This window comes from Chelonoidis abingdonii, chromosome 2 (genome assembly GCF_003597395.2).
Source record: "Chelonoidis abingdonii isolate Lonesome George chromosome 2, CheloAbing_2.0, whole genome shotgun sequence".
Lineage (NCBI taxonomy): Eukaryota > Metazoa > Chordata > Testudines > Testudinidae > Chelonoidis > Chelonoidis abingdonii.
This window is the reverse complement of record NC_133770.1, coordinates 264,974,801-264,997,808: the sequence shown is the minus strand read 5'-3', so window position 1 is coordinate 264,997,808 and position 23,008 is coordinate 264,974,801. Positions and strand designations below refer to the sequence as shown.

General features: G+C 42.6%; 1 protein-coding gene across 2 annotated transcripts in view; it reads left to right on the top strand.

The window, feature by feature from the left end:
• The first annotated feature begins 1,426 nt into the window (after positions 1-1,426).
• The window catches only part of AZIN1 (antizyme inhibitor 1), a 77,723-nt gene continuing 56,141 nt past the window's right edge, over positions 1,427-23,008 (top strand). Inside the window, exons 1-2 of one of the 2 annotated variants that reach the window (XM_032771316.2) lie at positions 1,427-1,882; positions 9,270-9,407. The gene's annotated coding sequence lies outside the window, so the exon portion shown is untranslated. The remainder of the gene's footprint in view (positions 1,883-9,269; positions 9,408-23,008) is intronic. The other variant, XM_075063180.1, reaches the window with a different exon arrangement.

The following is a 23,008-nucleotide window of genomic DNA, read 5'->3' as shown; positions in this document are numbered from 1 at the left end:
TTTGCGGCCAGACTAACCCTAATCTGACATGGCAATACCGATTTCAGTGCTACTCGTCTCGTCGGGGAGGCGTACAGAAACAGGTTTAAAGAGCCCTTTATATTGATATAAAGGGCCTTGTGTGGACGGGTGCAGGGTTAAATTGGTTTAATGCTGCTAAATTTGGTTTAAATGCGTAGTGTAGACCAGGCCTTGGAAACAAATAGAAGATACACTGGGACTGAAGTTCAAACCTGGGAAAACCTGCTGGGTTTCTCATGAGCGATTCTTGGCTCTTGTCTTAAAATTAATGCAATCATTATTACTGGCTTTGGAAAGTACCCACCAAGATAGGACAGATCTAAGTAATGAGACTTGTGGACTACTTTTTTTATTAAGTTCATTCTCTTTCTTGTAAGTCTATTGTTGAAACCACTTGGGTAATTAAACAATGTCATCCAGGCATCTGCTACAACAGTAGTAGATCTTTGTGAAGCAATAGAAGCTACCCTTGGATCAATCAGAGATTTCCATTGAACATGTACTAGAAGAAGTAAATATTTCAGTCCAGAAGTAAAGTAATGAAGGTCCTTAAGGGAACAGGACAAGAAGTGTCTGTTAAGCTAGCTGTAAAAGTACACAGACTTCATTCTTACAAATCTACAGTAGCTATTTCTGGATTCTACTCAGCCTCTACATAGCTTGTACAGGTGGGTGGAGTGAGGCACTACCAGCCATGGGGCTGCTATGCGATCAGGACAGAAGAGAAAATTTTGAACACAGAGCGGAATATCATACGACAAACAAATGAAGATTTAACGTCAACCTCTTTATCATCACTAGTGGTTCAACCTAATTTTTATGCTATTTTTCCTGGGATGAAAGAAGTAGAAATTCATCTCTTGCTGCTCCCAGTCACAACAGTTCTTTTTCCTCACTGAATAGAATTTTGTCTTCTGAAATAAGTTGCCTTCTGCCTGATCATGAGCATATCATGAAGGACTGGAAGTAACCGACACACAAGACACCAAAGAGTTGTGCAAATTACAAGAAGAAACCAAGATGGATGTAGATGCCATGCTTTATAGCTGACGTGAGTATCCAACTTTAATTTTTGAGATGATTTTAAAACACGAATTAAATCTAATAGAATGGTTGTGAAACATTTTCCAGTTTTTACTATGACGCCATACAGCCCACCTTCACCTGCATGGTCTCAACCCTCCTCGGTCCTCACCCCCCCTTCAATTCCTGGGGAAAACACTGCTGCCCCGGCTGCAAAGGCCAGGCCCGGCTGCAGCGCCAGTGGCTGCGGGGCTGGGTTACGTCAAGTTTCCCACCTGTTGGCTGAGCGCTCACCGGGCAAAGGGAAGCCCAGCCGGCAGCTGAGGAGCAAAGTGCAGGGGTCGGCTCGCCACCGCGTTCTAGCTACCTACCGGCGCATGCGCCCCAGGCCCACCCAGCCCGCAGTGCCCTGAGGAGCGGAGGCCGGAGGCGGCGGGTTACCGGCTTGGCCCGCTGCAGGCGCCGCCCTCTCCCCCATGCTTGTGACGCGTGGCGCCGCCTCCCCGCTCCTCCTATAAGTGCCGGGCTGCGGCGCCCCCTCCTCTTCTTTCCTGCCTGCCTGGCGTTGTTGCGCGTGTCTCTACCCGGCTGGCCGCCGCCACCCCGCTCTGTCCGGCTCGCTCCCCTCGCGCTCCCGGCCTGCCAGTCTCTCCGCGCCCGTGCCCCGCCGTCCCAGCGCTGCCCTGCGCTCCCCCCGCCAGCCGCCCCCGCAGCCTATGGCCCTGGAGGGCGCCGCTGCCGCCGCCTGTATTTCTGCTGTAGGTTCCCACATCCCTCTTTAAAAATTCCGCCTAAAAAGCGAAGACGATTTACCAAATCTTTCGGGCCGTTGTCCCACGTGAGTACCCGGGCTGGGGGTAGGGCGGAGGGAGACCCCCACCCCCGGGGACACTGGGGGTGGGGGGTGGGAAGGCCGACCCCCTGCCCTCCGGCACTGCGCATTGCCGCGTAGGGGCCGGTGGGGGAGGCGGGGGGACATCCCCAAAGACTGGTACATCCCTTTTCAGCATGGCCACTTGGGTGGGTGGGTGGGTGGAAAGCGAGACCCCAAACCTCCGGGGGCTGGGGCGAGCAGAGGCCCCCACGCCTCCAACGTTGGCAGTTGCGAAGCAGACGCCCTCCCAAGCCTGGGACTTGTGGGCGGGGGTGGGACGGGCCCAGCCAGGCTCTGCGGGCTTTTGGTCCCAGACCTCTCGGCTGCTGGAGGACAAGTTCCATGGGCGTCGCAGGCTCCAGCCCCCCCAGACACAGCGGAGGATATTTGTCCCCTTCCCCGCATGAGGAGGGGCGGGGGATCCAAGCACCGCTTCTGCCCTCGGGAGGGATCCGCGGACCTGCGGGCATCTCCGCCCTGAGCAGCGGCAGTGGGTGGCGTGAGCTGCAGGTCCGTGGCAGCGGTGATGGGCTGGGGGAGCCGTGGACAGTACCCCCTTCCCAGCAGCGGTAGCCAGGAAGAAGGGATGAGTCAGATTTACCCCCCTCCCCCAGTACGCATTGCTGCGGGTCTCTGCCGCTGAATGCAGGGCATGAGTGAGGTGCTGTTGCACATTTAGCAAGGGAATGTGCGTGTGTGGAGGGTGCTCAGCAACTGCTTCTTGAACATGGCGGACACCCAGCCGTGTATGTGTGTGAGACAGCGAAGAGAGAGCGGGGATCTATGGGCTGCTGTACGGTGGCTGATGTATCTGTTGGCGGGGGGTGGGAGGGAAGAGGAGACTAGCTGCAGACCCAAATGTGACTATGTAAGGGGGGCTCAGCAGCTGCTCTAACATGGCGGATTCCTGCGGAGGGGGTTGAGTGGCTGTGTGTGATGTGTCTCAGTCTGAAGTGGATCAGTTAGCAGTAATAGCAGACTCCTCCTCCAGTTGCGTTCCTCGATGCCCTTTTTTTGGGGATGGGGGAGGAGAGGGGAGTCTCTTGACCTGGCTACTTAAGAACAGTGAAAAGACCCCTTCCCCCAGTTTCCCCTAGGAATAGTCCTTGTAGCAGGAGCTGTTTCATCATCACTTCCCCTTGTCAGAGCTGCCCTGAGTCAGTAGTATTGTTTCCCTCCCATGTGGGTTTTCACTGATTCTCTTTCTCTCTAGTAAACTGACACTCGGAATGCCATTTTGGGGGGCATAGGGAAATAGGCTTGTAACTAGATGTTTTGATCAGTAAAGAAGGCCTGGCCAGACAGGAGAGGGAAGGGCAAGGGAGCAGAAGAGGGTGTTTGTAGCATGGCAAAGACTCTCCTCTGGCTTCTCGAGGCCATGTTGTATGTCTGTGTAACTGTGACTGTCCATCCGGGTTCTGTTGTGGTGTCACATCTCTTTTTCTATCCCCACCACTTTAGCCATGTTGTGGGTGCTGGTAGTTAGTAACCCCCAATGAAATCTTTATGCTCTGCCTTTGTTAATAGGCTTTGTGACAGGGGCATGTGTGAAGCTTGTGTGGTAGCAGTGGGAGGAGTAGGGGTTGAGGATATTGCACAAGTGGCCTACTCTAGCCCTCTCCTGGGGGTCTTAATGTCCTGGGCACATTGACTTAATGCTGATATGCCAGTGGGTAAAGAGTGCTCTTCGTGCCCTCTCTTTCCTGATTAGCAGTCATGCTCAACTTCAGACACAATCTCTCCTTCCCTTGTTGCCTCAAGGACACACACACACACTCTCTCCCCTCCCCTCCCCTCCCCTCCACCAGTCTGTCAGGCTAACAGTAACTGGGTTGCTGCTGCCTATCAGTTTTTTTGGAAGTGTCTTGGTTAAGCCCATTTCCGCTGTTTTGGCTGCCTTGGGAGTCCTTTTGGTCTGATTGGTTATGTCCTTCTCAGTCCCAGTGGTGGCCTTTGGAAAGTGCATGAAGGAAGATTGAGTCACTGCTCAGCGGCTGTTAGAATGTGTACAAAGGGGGTCTGGCTGTCAGTATATTTTCAGAGTGGTGTCAGCTGGGTGTGTTTGTCATGGTCCCATCACCTGCTTCATTGAAAAGGGGTGCTAGCAGAGAGAAGAGCCAAATACATAGTTGTGAAGTGGGGGGTGAGCATGCAAAGGGGAGATGAGGGAACTGTAGGGCTTTTTCTATACACATGTAGAGGCAACATAGTGGGGACTGTATTATGTTTGCAAGTGTGCACACGTGTATGAGGTGACTGGGTTTGGAACGTTCTCACTGTTAGCACACTGCCATTCATATAACATATACTGTAAGCTTGGTTGACTCGGTAGTCAGAACAGATGTGTAACTGCAATAAGGGTGAATCCAAATTGTGAGTATCAGAGGAAAGCAAGTCTAAACCTCTTTCAATCCTTTTTGGTTTGTAGCTTCTGCTGTGCAACATCCTGCACAACCAAGAAGTGACAGTACACAGGAGTAAAAGTCCTGTTACAGCGATTTCCCACTTGCTGCAATTCAGACCCTGTCTACAGCAGTCTCTGGTGGCTCAGCATAGCTTGTTTGGGTAGCCCCAGTGGAATACAGCTGCATTGTGTCAGTAGCTGTGGGAAGTGGCTGTATAACAATTATGAAATGTAAAAGCAGCAGAGAATCCTGTGGCACCTTATAGACTAACGTCTTAGTCTATAAGGTGCCACAGGATTCTCTGCTGCTTTTACAGATCCAGACTAACACGGCTACCCCTCTGAATTATGAAATGGATTAGCTCTGACTTTCCTTTCTCCGGGCCCCTACTCAGAGTTCTGAGTTTTCCTTTTATACTGCATGCTTATATGTGAGTGAGCTGAAGTGTTGCCCCAATTCTTCTCACCTCCCCTGAGTTTGTGAGCGTTGCCAGCTCTAGAGATAATGCACTTGCTTGCTGTTCTTCCCTTGGTGAATGTGAAAGACAATAGCATTTCAGCCGGTTTTTGTCGTGAATAATGGTGGTAGAAGGGGAGGAGGGGTTTGTTCCAGTCTGGACTGGTCCGGTCTGGTTCTTTCCTTCCTGTCACCATGCGAACAATGCTGCTGCCGTCGTCGCGGCTGCTTGCGACATTGCATCCCCCCACCCCATGTGTCTCAGACTGCAGTGAGTGCAAGAGTGGACCCCGCCCCCCCGCGCTCTGCCTCATATACACAGAACAGCAGTTCTCCCCAAAGGGCTGCAGCAGGCGCGTTCTTCTGCTCGCCTTCTCTTTCTTTCTCAGTGGAGTGTCAGGCAGCACTGAACTCCAAGCCTGTGGGGAGGAGGGGATTGTGGCTGCTTCTGAGGCTAGGACAGGATTTGATAGTAATGTAGTACTGTAAATGTTTCTCCTCAGGGGGAGGAGGGGGGGAATCTTTCTGTATTAGAGAAACTGAGCTACAATGAGCTGTACCTCCCCCAGCCTACTATGTAAAATTAAAAGGGGACTGCATACTTTGGCTAGTTTTTGAGTCTCAAATATTTTCCTTAGTGGGCTTGGTGCTGATGTGAATATTCTGGATAATAAATTGCACCATTCTTACCATAGAGGGAGATTAGGAATTTCACTTTCGGGGGGAGGGGGGGAATTAGGGACAATACATTATTTTATAACTATGTAAATAAATGAGCTTATATACATAAACCATAAGCTTCAGTTTAAAAGTGATTGTAGATTTAGTGCTGGTGAAAGGGGTCAGATGGATAACTCTGGCAACAGAAGGCATCGTGATCTGCAGGGCAGCAAGGAAGGCAAACTTCCCATACACTGTCCTACTAGAATGCCTCAACACTGATCTTGAAGGGACCTAGGGACAACAGGGATAGGTCTGTTTCCATGACCCATGCACTTCATTCTGCCTCGAAGTGTACCAACTAGTGCTGTGAGTTGTATGATTCTGAATTGTAGGGGTTTGGGCCCTGGATATTTTAGTTCAGTGCCTTTAGTTTTTCCTGTTTGTAAGTTGGTATGGACAACAGATGATTTTATAAGTGTTATAAGGCAAAATACAGCTACTAGGCATTCAGTTGCAAAAAAAAATTCCTCTACTGAAAACTTGTTCTTTTGGTAAAGAACAATTTGTTATTGCCACCTTTTGAGACTTTCAGTTAAAATAGGGAAGAATCAAGTACTCAGTCTGGACATGAGGCAATTCCTTGAATTCATCTGTGCTGCCCAGATGAATTAGGGACATATGGCAACCCTGTTTGAAAAGTTAGCATGTAGTACTTGACATTTTAACACTGTCCTATTTTGGTCTGGAAAACTGAACATTTTCATTAGTTAAATTGTTTATCTCTTAGAAGAAAACTTTTTCAAAAGTCAGACTTCATTAATGCTGTTCTATCCTTTATGGTTATTTGATACAGTTAAATACTCATGCATGAGAAGTGAAATTGTACTTTCTATACATTAGTGGAGATCACTGACAAGGCGTGTGTGTGTGGAATCCTGAGTTTAGGACTTAAAATGCTAAAGTAAAATTCCAGTGCATTCCTCTAAAACACAATATGACAAAGTTATCACTAGGGAAAACTGTCAGTTTTATTCTAGCTCCAAGGAAACTGGCTCTCCTGCTCTCTCTCCCCCTCCTTGCGGCATGTGGCAAAATTCATTTTGACTGTACTGCAGATCATGTTTGCCTGTATTATGCCCTTTTATGTACTGCAGTAAAGGTCATCTTTTCTGCTTGCAGCACCTGTTTTTAAGAGACTTGTCATGCTGTAAAAATGTTCTCAGTTTGAAAGCAGCATACAGATGTTCACATTTTTGAACAGCATCCAAAAATAGTATAGATATTTAAACATTTTGCTTTTGTGATATTAACACTTGATTTTAAAACAAATATTTCTTATGCCAATAGTTTGAGAACTAATTTTATTGGCTGAGCTTTAATTTAAAGAATTGCAATGGAAAAATTAAAGTTAACTGAACATGGAAAGTAACTGTCAGTCAGATAGAAGTAAGGAATCCCAATTCATTTTTAGCAAGTGTAGTTCAGTTTTAATATTCATAATTGTATTAGTAAATGTTCTGTAGTTTGTATTGTAAAAGTAATGGAATTTTAGTAATGAGATTCCACTGCAGCACTGCTGTTATGCCTTTGCTGGGATGGAAAGAAAGATGATGTTTGGAGTGCAAATTATGTAATATGAATGAGCATAATTTTCCCGTGTTTGCTCACTTATCCTGGCCAACACACACGTGTGTGTGTGTGTGTATAAATAAATATAAAAGCAACTGCTATGGTTGAAAAGATGAACCTTGGTTGATCTTTTCAATGGTTGATGAAGGACCTGTAACAGAGTAGTTTAGATTGCTATCAGATAGTCATTTTTATTAGCCCATAGGTATTCAGATTTTTCAGTTTAATGTAGATTTACTTTTATTAAATATCAGTAGAACTCTGTATTTTATACTATGGATTACCACACACTTCTTAATCTCAGCATGTTCCAGGTTTCCAGATGACCAGTTTGCTTACATTGGTTATTTCAATTATTTTAAAATGTGACACCCACTCTTACGGTATGGCTACACTCGAAACTTCAAAGCGCTGCCGCGGGAGCACTCCCGCAGCAGCGCTTTGAAGTGTAAGTGTAGTCACAGCACCAGCGCTGGGAGAGAGCTCTCCCAGCGCTGCAGGTGCTCCACATCCTCATGGGGTTTAGCTTGCAGCGCTGGGAGCCACGCTTACAGCGCTGGGGCACTGTTTACACTGCCAGCATAGCCATGGCCTCAGTTTGTACCTGTGAATAATTCAGTTTGTGTAAGCAGGGCTGGTTTAAACTCCACTGTGACCTATTACAGTACTTTTTGAGATGTCTATTGTAATTGAACTCAGGTATATAAACCCCATATTTTAACACCTAAGGGACTGTCTACATAGGGACAGCTAAGAAAATTAAAGGTGCGAATTTGAAGTGTATTAGTAAAACTGTATTAAATTCCTGTGTGGATGCCGTTACTCAGATGGAGGTGGCCTTAGTTTGGTTTATTTCAATTCACTTTGGAAGTGAATTAAACTAAACAGGATTAAATTCACTTTCAAGGTGAATTGAAATAAACCAAACTAAGGCCACTTTAATTAAGAATGAATGTGTTCATGCAATAGTTTAATGCAGTATAACTATGCCACTTTCACACCTTTAATTTGAATTAATTATCTTTGCTGTCCCTCTGTAGACAAGACTTTAGTTTGACTTTTGGATCCATATTTAATAGATTTGCCCTTTAAGGGCCACTTAAATTGCCAGTTTCTTGATGCAGAGTCTCTGGCCTTCCCATAGCTCAAGACCCCCAACTTTGCTCCCAGAATACATCTCCAACCACTCTCTGTTATGGGGGCGGGTGCGGAGGAAGTGGGAGCACTCTAGGAGGGCCTAGAAGATATGTACCCACTTGGGGGTGGGGACTGATTAGAGCTGGATAGGAATTGGGGAGATGTTTTTGACTCTATGGGGACTTGTGGTGCATTTAATTCATCTAAGTAGAGATGCTGAATGTGGTCTTTGAGAGAGGGACTGCAGGCCCATGAACTACGGGAAGTTCTTCAAAGAGGATCTGTTCTGACAAACATGTAGTTCATCATAGGTGGGCCATCAGAACAGTGGTGCTCTTTGCACGATTTCTGACTCTGCAAATCCCCTCAAAGATGACTATTAAATACCATGTGTACCACCTTATGACCATTACAGTCTCATACCCCCTTATGTCACTCCATACTAAAGCTTAATTCTCCTGTGTACTTCCCAGCTTCTCCCTCACCCACGGATTATTACATTTTGTCCTTGTATCCACTGCCTGTAGTCCCAATTTCAATCATCGCACATCGCTTTGGCCTCCGGTGCTTCTCAGAGCCCCTTCGGGAGGGGATTGAGGCTCTCTTGAGGAATATGGGAGATGACCATTACTGTAGTGAGACTAGGGTGACCAGATGTCCTGATTTTATAGGGATAGTCCCGATATTTGGGGCTTTTTCTTTTATAGGCACCTACTAACCTCACCCACTGTCCTGATTTTTTTCATACTTGCTATCTGGTCACCATAAGTGAAATAGTAAGGAGAGGAGGCTCTAGGGAGGCATAAATGTCAAGAAGCCATAAGGTGGATAACATTTATTGATAGTTAAACATGCCATTGATGACAATTTGACTTCCTTATGCTTATTTGTGTGTGCACTCAGCTTTGAAAAACAGGCTCTGTAAATGGTTGTTGTAGGTTACTATAATAGGAGACAGCAGTCCATATTAAAAGTGCAGTTAAGAACAGAAGTTCCATATTTGAAGGTAAAGTGGTGTTTACTCCTAAGTTACCAATTTTATCTATGTATTTTTCCAACAGGGCAAACTCTCTGATCAGGTTTATAACTATCCAGAAGGCCTAGGAGAAGTGCTTTATAGAGAGCAGTTCGACTTCAACGCCGAGCCACCTTGGGAACCTAGCTGATGATAGTAGGGTTCCATCTCCTAACTTGTCCATGTAAGTCTTTTTTTTTTTTTTTTTTTTTTTTTACAGCTACATAAGCAAGGAAACAACTTGGAGAAATGTGTAGGACACATCTGTTCTCTTTTATAGATCCAGATACCTTGATAAATATTTAATTTAGCTTGTTACATTTCTCCACCTATTAAAAACTCTTCTATATGGAATCTTAGGCTGTGAGTCAGGAAAGCACTTAAATTTGTGCTGAAGTCTCTCCCTATTCAGGAAGAGTGCTTAAGCATGTGTTTAAGTCCCACTGAAGTCAGATGCTTAAATGCTTTCCTGAATCACTGCTACATGCAATGGAAATTTTTAAAATAAAATGCTATGTTCATTTCCAATCTGTTTGACAATTGTAGTTCCATTGTGCTAAGTTGGAGATCATAGCTATTTAGAATATTGAATCATAATGTTTGGCAGAGCATTGTTTTTAACGTTTTATATCTAAATAGTTAAGTCAGTATGAATACTGCCCTAGAAGGGTGTGCCTTCCCAAAAGCCTGTCTGCATTATTGGTTAATTACCTTGCTACTTCCACAAATAGTTATAGTTCAATTAGAGTAGAATCTTGAATTCTGTGCTGGACGGACATTGTGTACAAATTATAAACAGACTTAAAATTACAGTAGCAGACTGAAAGAAGGCAAAGGCTTTGCTCTCCGTTAATGAATGTCCATACCAGATCGTCCAATTCCATTACACTTCAATCTTAAGTCATCAGAAGTGCATTAGTGACTAAATGTTCCGGTTTTAGTTATTGTAATTTTCTTAAAGTTGAAAACCCTAATTTATTGGAAATCCAGAACTTACGCCAGTCAGTTTTAATCAATTTGTTGTTTTTTTTTCCAATGGTGGCCTTTAACTTGCAAGATCTTGCTCTGTATTTTGCACTTGTGTAGTCCCCTTTTGTATAATATTGTAAAACAACTGCTTAAGACATCTTTCATACGTCTTATTGTTTGTATAAGTTTAACTCTAAAAGTTAAGATGGTTTGATATTCTATATATGGTACCTTTATTTTTTTTCCTGTTTTGCTCAAAGCAATATGCTGTATTGGTTTATTTGCTAATTGCTGTATAACTCTTACATAAAACTTCAGGGTGAGATTTCCAAAAGCACCCAAGCAAGTTAAGAACACTCAAGTGCTTTTGAAATCACCCCTCAGAGTTAAATGAGATACTGAAGTAACTGGTATTTATAATACAAATGGAATCCTATATTAGAAAACTCTTTGGTGGGACAGGTTGGAGAATGACTTGGCTGATCATGACTCGTAGCTTTGTTTTGTTGGGGTTATTTTTCTTCAAGCATATAAGAAAATTGTTTGAATCTAAATATGCTTACTTTTATGCTCACCATCTGAGAGAATGCTTCTCAAATTGAAAACTGCCTAGAAATCTCTTGCTTGCTGTCTTGCAGATAACACCTACGATTACTGTAATGAAAGATGTTTCCTTTCAGGTTTTTTTTCCACTTTGAGTTTGATTGCAGTTTGTACATGGTCAGTTCTCCTTGACAGATGTGCCTTTCACAGAAATAGGGGATAAAGGAAGTACATTTAAAATAAGAAAATGTCACTGCAGAATCAGAAAAACTGTCAGAGGGACTTGAGAGAGAGTGTAACATACAATTTTGAAAACTGGCTAAATACATATCCGTTTAAGTTGATCAGTTACAAAAGCTACTAGCCAAAATGTTTTAATGTTTGAGCCTCCTAATTCTTTTTTTTTTTTTTTTTTTTTTTTTACTGGTGACTTAGCAGACATAGCACAGAGAATAGTCAAAATTGGTTTATCATATTGCTTAAGAGGAACAAAATAGGTGTGCCCCTGGACGTATTGTTTATAGCTGTCTGTTTTGTGGTAGGAGCTGTTACCCTTAAAGTAGTATGATTACACGAGTTTAAGGAGATAAAAACTTAATTTACTAGTGATGCATCAAGCAACAGCACACAAGTGTTAATCAGCCAATATATGCACATCTTGGGTGTGCTGAAGCACAGCAGTCCCTCGAACAGCCAAGATGTGCTTAAATTAGCTGGTTAATGGGCACCGTGGGAGTTTTTCACTTATAAAATGGTTTGAGGAAAAAGTCAATTAAGCATTTAAGGATAATTATTAATCTGTTTCATACAGACACTCATAAAAATCTGCTTATGTCTGAGGGTGTGTTTTTATGTTCCCATTAAACCTGCTTCCCTCCCCGTTTTTCTTCCTTCTCTTCCAGCTGATGGTGGCAAAGGAGGAACTGCTTTAGCTGTTTTCCTTTGAAACTACTATGATCACATTCTCTTGCTTAGCTGTGCCTTGGTCTTTCAAGCTGTGCTAGCAAATGTGGTTTGAGCTACTTTAGAAAATCTGCTTTGTTTGCTGCCAGATCCAGCTGAATGGAGAGATGAAGGGAATTAAATGGCTTCCCCACTGCCTACTAACTTTCAGCTAGACCCACCTCTGTCAGGTGAAAGAAGCAGTGGTTCAAAGCTCTCTGAATTTTACAGCTCTTTCCTTCTCTGATTCCATCAATCACTTTTAATAATATAGTTTAAAATTAAAGATGATTCAATTTAAATCTTACATTTTTGTATGAATAATTTTTATAAGTGCTTGGCTATTACAGCGATCTTGTTGAAGAAACTTCGTAGTCCTGATGTGAATTCACTGGGAGAAAATTACATGTTTGAAGTCTCTTCTCCCACTCACACTGCAGCTTTCATCCAAGCCATTTTTATGATCTTTTAAAAATGCAACCTTAGAATTGTGTTTTTAACCCTAGACTAAAGGCTTTCAGTGGATACTACTTAAGTTAAATAACACATGTAATAATAATGCATAATAACTGAGTACACTTGGTTAAATTTGTAGTGTCTATCTCATGTATGTATATAGTCCCCATTACTGTAGTATCTGAGCACCTCGCAATCTTCAGTAAATTTTAGTGTCCAAAGAATTATGAGAGAAATTTGGGCAAAACGTAAACAATTGATTTAACCTAAGCTTTGCATATTTGAAAGTCTTCAGTTCTTCAGTAACTGTTCAGAAATCCCTATGAAGATATTGATTTTAAATCCTGATTGTAGTTTTGCCCTGTGAGCAGAGCTGAAACCACCTAACAAGTTTATTCCTTTAAGTTCTTGCAGTCAGATTTTTTTTGTGTAGTGCATAATGGATATAGTCACTTATGATTTATTAGATAGTAGAGTGTAAGTTTTACTGTATGTATGGTCCATAAGAACTGATCTGTAGTAAGGTTATTTTTTGGCTTCACTCCTCACATGCCCAGTTGTAGAGCTACAGTTCAACTGCAAAACCAGAAAATGAACTGAGCTAAATATAAACACATCAGCTCAGTGTTCCCACTGATTAGACTGCTGAAGAAAGGGTAATCAGGGAGTAACTTTGCCAGCAGATGTTGTGAGAAGGGGATGGGGGGGAATCAGACTTTTTTATAACTTTCCAGAAACCTGTGGGACCAGTGATTTCTATTAACCTCTGATATTTTTGATATTGATGACATCCCAGTGTGATCTATTCCTATAGACTTTGAGGCCAGAAGTGACCATCATGCTTGTCTAACCTGACCTCCTGCTCATCACAGGCCACAGAACCTCACCCACCCACTCCAGTAACTCAGCCAGAGGTTATGGGGTATTATAGAAATTGTTGCATCTTGATTTAAAGATTTCAAGTTACAGAGAATCAACCATTTAATCTAGTTCAAACGAAGAAGTGACCTGTACCCCATGCTGCAGCGGAAGTTGAACCCCTACAATCACACACATACCCAACTCACTCCCAGGTCTCTGCTAGTCTGACTAGGGATGGGGGGGATTCCTTCCTGTCCTGAATATGGTGATCATAAGACCCTGAGCATGTGTGAGACCCACTAGCCAGATACCTGGGAAAGAATATTCTCTCGTAATTCAGAGCCTTTGCCATCTAATGTCCCACCTCCAGCCAGTGGAGATATTTGCTACTAGCAGTCTTGGATGGGCCAAGTGCCACTGTGGGCAACTTCATCTTACCATTCCCTTCATAAACTTAGGAAGCTTAGTACTGAAATAAGTTAGGGTTTTTTTTGCCCCTGCTGCTCCCCTTGGAAAGCTGTTCTAGAACTACACTCCTCTGCTCATTATAAACCTTTGTCTAATTTCAATCCTAAACTTGTTGATGGCCAGTTTATATCTGTTTGTTCTTGTGCAACATTGGCCCTTAATTTAAATAACTCCTCTCCCTTGCTGATGTTTATCCCTCAGATGTATTTATAGAAAGCAATCACATCTCCCCTCAGCCTTCGTTTTGTTAAGGAACATAGCTTGTTTAGCCTAAGTCTCCTCTTGGTGAAGTAGGTTCTTCATTCCTGTGGTCATCCTAGTAGCCCTTTTCTGCACCTGTTCCAATTTGAATTAATCTTTCTTAAATATGGGAGACCAGAATTGCACACAGTATTCCAGATTAGGTCTCATCTGTGCCTTGTATAATACTTTCCCGTCTCCTCTGGAAATACCACTCCTGATGTATCCTAGGAGGATATTAGTTTTTTTCACAACTGCATCACATTGGTGGCTCATAGTCATCCTGTGAGTGACCAATACAACTAGGTCTTTCTCCTTCTCCTTCTCCTCCTCCTATCTTTTGACTAATATGTCGGTTTATAGAAAAATTCTTGTTAGCCATAAGTGCATGACCTTTCACTTTGTACTATTAAATATCACCCCATTTCTATTACTCCAGTTTTTAAGATTATCCAAACCATCCTGTAAAATATTTCAGGTTTCCTCTGTGTTGGCAATACCTCCCAACCGTCTCATCCGCAAACTTTATTAGCAGACTCCCAATTTTTGTTGCAAGGACATTAATTAAAATGTTATAGGATTGGTCCTAAGACAGTTCCTTGAGGAACTCCACAAGTAACCTCCCTCCAGCTTGACATTTCACCTTTCTGCATGATCCATTGTAGTCTCTCCCTTAACCATTCCTTAGCCACCTTTTGATTCTCGTATTAATCACCATCCTCTTCAATATAACTAATTTCCCAGATGGAACTGGATCAAATCTTTTACTGAAATCTAGGTAGATAAGATCAACTGCATTTCCTTTGTCTAGGAAATCTTATTTTAAAGACAGATCAAGTTTGTCTGGCATGATTTACCTTTTTAAAAAACACATTGTATTTCATCCCAATTACTGTTTTTCTGTCTTTAATTACTCTTTCAAAATTTGTTCTAAGACCTTACAGGCCTATTACTTTGACCCCAGCTGTACAAAGTTTCCCAGATCACTTTTTTCCCTTTCTTAAATACAGGCCTTGTATTTGCAGTTCCTCCAGTCATAGGTACAAGTTTATGGATTCATTAAAGATCCTTGCTATTAGGCTTGCAATTTCATGTGCTATTTATTCTAATAGCATTGGATGGAGATTATCTGGCCTGCCCAATTTGGTCCCATTAAACTGTTTGAGTTTGGCTTCCATCTGTGGTAATTTCTACTTCTGTATGTTCTTTTCCATTAGCCACCCAGCCACTGTCTCCAAGTGTCTCATTATTCTTATTAAAAATTGAGGCAAAATATTTAAGTGGTAGACCATACCTACATTACCTTTAATCTCCATCCCATCCCTCAGTGCTTAGTGGTCCTACCTTTTTCATTGTTTTCTTTATATGGCTAAAATCTTTTATTATTGGTTTTAATTCCTCTTGCAAAGTCCAACTTTGCTTGGCTTTTGGCAGTTCTCACTTTTTCCCTACACTTTGACCTCCAAGAGGTAGCTTTCCTTGCTGGTCCATCCTTTCTTCCATTCCTTTTAGGCTTTTTGCTTTCTCTCAATCTGGTGCTTGTTCATCCAGTTTGGTCTGCAACCCTGCCTTATGCATTTTTCCCCTTGCTTGGAATGCAGGTCCAGATACTATCTTCAACTTTGACTAATTAATTCAAAGCTTCTTCCACATTCAAATCCTTGATTTCTTCAGTCTAGTCCACTTCCCTAACTAATTGCCTTCATTTTTTTAAAAAAAGTTTTGAAATCAAGGGCCCTACTGGCAGACCTGTTGTTGTTTATCCTTTTAATTGAAACTGAATTAACTCGGGAATCACTCAAACCAAGGTTGTCCTCTACAACCGGTGGCTCTATGAGGTTCTTGCTGCTTACTAAATCTAAAATAGCATCACCTTTTCTTAGTTCAGTGACTGTTTGGTGCAAAAAAATCTGTCTATCACATCCAGGAATACTGGCTAAAAATATTAGAGGTCTCTATCCATATCCAAATCAGATCATGGGATCTGTAGCAAACCTCAAGTGTTATCCCAGTGGAACCTCTTATCTGTCTTCCCCAAAGTGACTTTGACCTGAACAGATTGTTTATCTGTTCCATCACTTCTAATTTCTTTATAATCTACCTCATCATTAATATACCATACTACTCCACCATGTTTACTTTCTTGTCTTTCCTGAACAATGCCTATGCTTCATACTTGTAATCCAATCTTGACTATTATTCCACCATGTTTTCATTATCCCTGTCATATTCATATAATAACTTCATCAGTAGTTCTAGCGCCTCCATTTTGTTACCCAGGCTTCTTGCATTGGTGTACAGACCTCTTAATTGTTGTTTTGGCTTAACCCATATTTCTAACCTGATTTCAGTAGTCATTTTACTGCCAGTATTGCCTACCTGACTCTTACTGTCATTGGTACTAGCATTATCTTTATTTTGTGGTCCATTCTTCTACCCTCTGTTGCTCCTTTCTCAGTTGCTGCATTTTTACTTGATTTTCCTCACTCAGTATTTTAATCATGTGTAGTTATTACATGACCATCTCCAATTGTCTCCTCTGAGTTCATAGTTTAAAGCTTTTTTTAATCAGTTGCCAACCTCCATCCCAGAAGTCTATATCCTGCCCTACTCCGGTGGCGTGCATCCCATGCAAACAGTCTTTCTGTTCATGAATGCCTCTCAGTGGTCAAACATCCACAATCCTTCCTTATAGCACCATTGCCTGAGGCACTGTTGATCTTCATAATCTTCTCTCACTTTCTGTCTTCCTCTTGCAACATGTAGAATCCCAATGAAGATCACCTTCTTTAAGCATCTTGGCGTAGTCTCCCTTGATGTGTCCCAACAAGAATCTTGCTCTCTCATTCCTTCCCATGGGAAGGACAATCAGTAAATTCTTTCCTGCTCCCACTAGGACCCTCTTCAGCCTCAGTCTACATCCCATATATTAACCTTTGAGGATGGAATGGAGGTTAAGGATAATCTAGGTATGGCCCAATATCTAAACAAATACTTTGCCTCAGTCTTTAATGAGGATCTTAGGGATAATGGCAGGATGACAAATGGGAATAAGGATATGGAGGTAGAAGCCAAACTCGAACAGCTTAATGGGCCTAAGTCGGGAGGCCCAGATAATCTTCATCCAAGAATATTAAAGGAACTGGCACATGAAATTGCAAGCCCGTTAGCAAGAATTTTTAATGAATCTGTAAACTCAGGGGTTATACTGTGTGACTGGAGAATTAACAAAGTTCCTATTTTTAAGAAAGGGGAAAGAAAAGTGATCCGAGTAACTACAGGCCTCTTAGTTTTGACATCTGTAGTATGTAAGGTCTTGGAAAAAATTTTGAAGGAAAAAGTAGTTAAGGACATTGAGGTCAATGGCAATTGGGACAAAATACAACATGGTTTTACAAAAAGTAGATCATGCCAAACCAACCTGACTCCTTCTTTGGATAGTAACAGATTTTTTTTAGACCAGAAATGCAGTGGATCTAATTTACCTCTGTTTCAGTAAGGCATTTGATAGGTCCACATGGAGAATTATTAGTTTAAAATGGAAAGATGGGGATGGATATAACAATTTAAGGTGGATAAGGATCTGTTATAAGGGGGACTGCAGTGGGCCATACTGAAAGGTGAACTGTCAGGCTGGAGGGAGATACTGGGAGTTTCCTCAGGGATCGGTTTTGGGACTAATCTTATTTAATCTTTTTATTACTGACCTTCCCACAAAAAGTGGGAGTGTGCTAATAAAGTTTGCAGATGACGCAAAGCTGGGAGATATTGCCAATACAGAGAAGGACACGGATATCGTACAGGAAGATCTGGATGACCTTGTAAACTGAAGAGGTAGTAATAGGATGGAATTTAATAGTAGAAAGTGCGAGCTCATGCATTTAGGGATTAATAACAAGATTATTTTGTTATAAGCTAGGGACGCATCAGTTGGAAGTAACAAGAGGAGGAGGAGAAGGACCTCGGAGTATTGGTTGATCACAGGATGACTGAGCCGCCAGTGTGATATGGCCCTGAAAAAAGCTAATGCAGTCTTGGGATGCATCAGGCAAGGTATTTCCAGTAGAGATAAGGAGGTGTTAGTACCGTTATACAAGGCACTGGTGAGGCCTCATGTGGAATATTTGTATGCAGTTCTGGTCTCCCATGTTGAATTTAAATTGGAACAGGTACAGAGAAGGGCTAGGAGAATGATCTGAGGAATGGAAAACCTGTCTTCTGAAAGGAGACTCAAAGAGCTTGGCTTCTTTAGCCTAACCAAAAGAAGGCTGAGAGGAGATATGATTGCTCACTCTAAATATATCAGAGGGATAAATACCAGGGAGGGAGAGGAATTACTTAAGCTCTGTACCAATGTGGACCCAAGAACAAACTAATATAAATTGACCATCAAATTAGATTGACCTTGAAATTAGACAAAGGTTTCTAACCATCGGAGGAGTGAAGTTCTGGAATAGCCTTCCAAGGGGAGCAGTGGGGGTAAGACATGTCTCGCTTCAATACTAAGCTTGATAAGTTTTTATGGAGGGGATGGTTTGATGGGATAGCCTAATTTTGGCAGTTAATTGATCTTTGACTACTAACAGTAAATATGCCCAATGGCCTGTGATGGGATGTGAACTTCTCTTCCATCAGATCATTCAGGTACTACTTCATACATGCAAACAAAGCATCTTTCAAGTATTCTCGCTGAAACTTCCACATGCACCCATCTTTGAGTCATTATCTCTGCTGCTTCTGTAGCTGTCATAGCCTTGCCTCCTAACCTCCTATTAAGAGGGGAGAAGAAAAAATAACTCACGCCCTTTCTCAAACTCATGTTTTCAGGTCTGTTTGCTGCCTCCTGTAACACTAATCTTGTAGCAAGATGACCTGGCAAACTTGAGGGAGGCAGAAAGGGTGTGTTTAAACGTTATTTAAAACTGAAATACCTTAGGTAGAAATCTCAGCACTTCTTTGTAAGAGGAAATCTTCCCTAGCACCACCAGTCTTCATGTGGGCAAGTGTTTATTTCTGAGTGTCTTTTCTCCCTTTCCCTACTTCTTTCATCCTCAAAAATTACTCTGCTGCTGTTGTACCATAGAAACCCAGAAGTGAAAACTCATCCAGGCATGGCTTGTTTAGCACTGTTGATGGATTGCTTTTGTGAGAATAGTAGCATGAAACTGATATAAGCCAGATTATCTGGGGCTGCTGGGGAATTGGGTGTTTTCTGGCGCATCAGCGCACTCAGTATCCTCCTCTGTGGCAATGTAAACCACAGGGCAACTAGGAAAATGCAAGAATTCCACTAAGTTTTGTCTACATGGAGATGTTAAATGAGAGTAATGGCACTTTGCCTTAAAGTGCATTGCATCCACACACAACTGATTTCTAAACCAAATTTGGTGATTAAGTTGCAGTAAGTAATTCTCCTTAAAACAAGTGTAACTTTACCATGAGTGAGTTTGCTTAAAGGTTCTTGTGGACTCAGTCGTAACTATTACACTTCTATCTATTCTAACTATTCGTACTACTATCCCAGAGTGGATTGCTTCACATATAGATTGAGCTGTCCTTTATTTGTACGTGTGTGCTTTCCATTGCTTTGTCATCTTGACGGGATGTCACTTCTTTGTTTAAATGCCGTTGGACAGCTAAGAGCGTGTACCCCTTTTTGATACAATGTAGTAGTAAATTCACATACCTATTACAATAGATATACTGCCACCATGCTTCCACGTGGACCCCTTCAGGGATCTTGGATTTGACTGCCTTAGGAGAGCTTCATGTTCAGTTTCTGCTGGAGAAGAGTCACCAGAATGCAGACATGTATAAGATAATGTCAGAGCAAACGAAGGCAAGGGCCTGCTCCTTGAGCTGGTACCAGCGATAGGTCAAAGCAAAGATCAAAGTACTTGAAGACAAGGAATAAGACCCAGACCTTGGATCATGCTCCCAGAGTCTGGCTATACTATGAAGAACTAGACTGCATGTTTTTCAAGCGATACCACCACCAAACTGGAGAATGTGGTAGGCAGTTCCACAAATAGACCCTGACAACAGAGCAAACACCCACTGAAACATGCCAAAATAAAGCAGATTTCTTGGGACTGCATATCTAGCTAATGTTCTCCCCCTCCCCCTTCTTTTGTACCAGTTTGGGAGTGGAAGGGTGGTATTGTCTTGGCAATTAGCAGTGCTACATCCATTCAGTTTTCCCTGTTGCCTTTTTAAATAAGAGCCTTCTATGTCTCTCTTGATTTACCTCCGAGTAACCTCTTCTGAGAGAGGACAGCCTGCCTATGCAATTACTAATCTGTCCCCATCCCACCTGAAAGCACACAGCCTCTCATACCTATCTTACAGCCCAGCAGCCATCCCAATAACAGCTTTCTATGTGGCAAGAACTTGGAAAACTCGAAGGGCACTTCCAAGGGGAAAGAGAAATTTGTAGGGGTGGAGATTAGGTGTGGAATAATAGTACTTGTGTGTGTTTGTCTGTCTGATCGAGATCATTCACCTAGAATGCCCTGAAGGCAGAGTGGAGGAGAGGTCACTTTCAGAGCATTTTCCAAAGATCAAAAATGGAGCATATACTGCTGAAAAGGGATATGATGTAGAGAAAAACAGCTGCTCAAGTCCCTTTTCTTACAGAGGTCAAATACTGCACCCTACTCTTCCGATGGTCCTGCAAAATAAACACCTTACTAGACCTACCCTTTCACTTACAGGACATTTTGCACACTGTTCTTCCCTAGCGAGTGGAATCACCTACAGGAGTTTGTGAGCACAGCTTAGGTTGGCCATGCCCCAAGTCCATTTGTCTTAAGTTTTTGTACTACAGTCTTAATTGTTTTTGGTTTCATTAAAGAAGCAATGTAGGAGTGATGGCTTTAATTTAGTACATTCATTTTGGTACAGCTTGGCTGAAAAATTTCAGTGAGGCACAGCACAATCCATAAATGGCATAATATTCCTCTCCATCACCTCTTAATAAAATGAAACACACCTTGGTTTGTTTCTTGGTTACAGTATACTCCTTACCCCTAACAACTTCTGTACTCTTACTTTGAGGCCAGTACATGCCTCACCTTGTTTCCTTGACCACTTGAGGCATGTTCAGCAGCACGCTTTCTGCCTGGTTCGAAAGTTTCTCCACATCTTGCTCCCACCCATCCTCCAGGCTCTCCTTTGTTCTTACAGATGTACAGAATATAGCAGGTGCTTATGATGAGGCACTTAATGATAAACATCTAGCCTTTTCATAAGGCACCATCGACATGTCCTTCCTTCCAAACACATTCCACTGGCATTCTATACCTACTCCTGCTAAAATCAAACTGCTCCTTTTTCTTGTCCAAGTGTACAGTAAAAGACTCTGCCACAGAAGCAGAGGTAAGCTTGATCTCCCAGAATGACAGGAGGAACCATAACTCCATGAATGTGGAGCAAACATTGGCATTGCCTGTTCCTGCAAGGAGGCCTGAATTTCTAAATAGCCTGGCATTATGGACCTCCAGCCACCTACACATGAATACAGATGATTCTTCCATGGTTATCAACCAGGTCCTGCAGCAGTATGGAGAAATGCCCCTTCCTGTTGATCTTTGTTTTGATGTGGGAGGGGCAAAAAATAAGCAGGTGGATCCCATTGATAGCCCACATGCAATGCAGGAGCCCCATCTATGCAAAGTCACCAAGCTCCTGTGCCTGGCCAAGATTCATTACATGGCACAGCAGCACCCTCATAGCATTGGAAACTTCATCAGAACAGCCTCAACAGTTGATCTGCCAACATCAAACTGGTTAACTACTGACCTGTTTGCAATCAGGGAGGGTTAGCTTCCAGAAGGTGATGGCCACATGGTTTCACAGAGAGGGGAGCTCTTAATATTCGTGTTCTGCTGCTCCACGTGCTCTGGGGCAAACTCTGTACAGATCTTTAGGAAAGTGGCCTTTCTCACTATGAGGTTCTGCAGCCACTGCTGGTCATTTGTTATGCATCAATATCTCATCCCACCAGTAGTCACTGGAGTTGGCTGAAACAAGAAGCAGCACTCCAAGTAAAGCGGCTCTATATATATGCTATGCAGAAGTAACTGCTTGATTTTAATCCTCTTTCTCTCTTAGTTGTATTGCTGCATCATCAAAAGCCCTATGAAACTGCAGAGCTGAATCCATCTGTGTGCACAAACTCAAAGTGCATGTGTATCATCCTGTTTGTATTGATGACTGTCATGGCACAGGGATTGATCTGTGCTGCCTGACAAATTGGAAAATGGCACTGGCAAAATTAATGGATGCTGGGAAGGAGTCATCAGTCTGGAACTGAGGTTCAAAGTAACAATTCTTGTACTTTTCAGATGGCACACTGCACTACAAGAAAAATCAGAGCAGAGTGGTAGAATATTGTGCCATGAGAGATCTGCCCAGAATACTTACCAGTTAATATGGACAAGTGCAGAGAGACCTGTGTAGATGCAATGATTAACAATACAGATGCCTTAAACCTGCATAACAAAGCAGTGTAGATGTTTCAGTTCAATAATTAAATTGCAGCACTTTGCACGAATAAACTAGATCATCATGTAGACCTGGCCTATTTGGAGCGTGACTCCACACAATTCCCGTGGCCTTGTTAATGGGGAAATTTAGTTAACTGAAGTACCAAAATAAGAATCTTTTTTTTGTACATGGAAGATGCACAGAATGGCGGAGTAGTGGTGGTTTGGAGTATCTTTAAACAAGCATTTATTTTTATATATATAATGTTTTTTTCAGTGTTTGGAGTTTCTTGTATAATGTAGCCTGGGTTTTTCTCTGTAAAACAAGGGTCTAATGGCACTTACTGACTTAACAGAATAGGTCCTTGAATATATTCAGTCATATGTGCTGCCTTTAATTACAATACTTCTGTTTTTTACTTGTTAGCCCTGCAGAACTCACGCAGCTAGTGATGTAAGATGAATTCTCTTCCTCTGAGTGCATCAGAAGAATTGTTTGCTAAATTTCCAATCTTTTACCTTTGTAATTCCCCTGAAGACAATGGACCTGCTGAAAACTTTTGGGTTTTCTATTAGGAAAATCAAAATGATGGTTCTCTGGCTTTAGGCCTCAAAGGCTTTTGTCAATTTAAATTTCTGTGAGTGAAATTGATAAAACCTTTCTAGGACAGGTGTCAAGGCTGAGCACCCTGACTTGGTCTCTCAAACTCCCCCCTCTCTCCCAGCTATGGCAGAAACTATCGTTTTGCCTCTCTGGCTCTGGAGCTAGAGGGGAGGCTCTGTGCCCTGGCTCTCTGGCAGCCCAGCTGTAAGCTCTGGT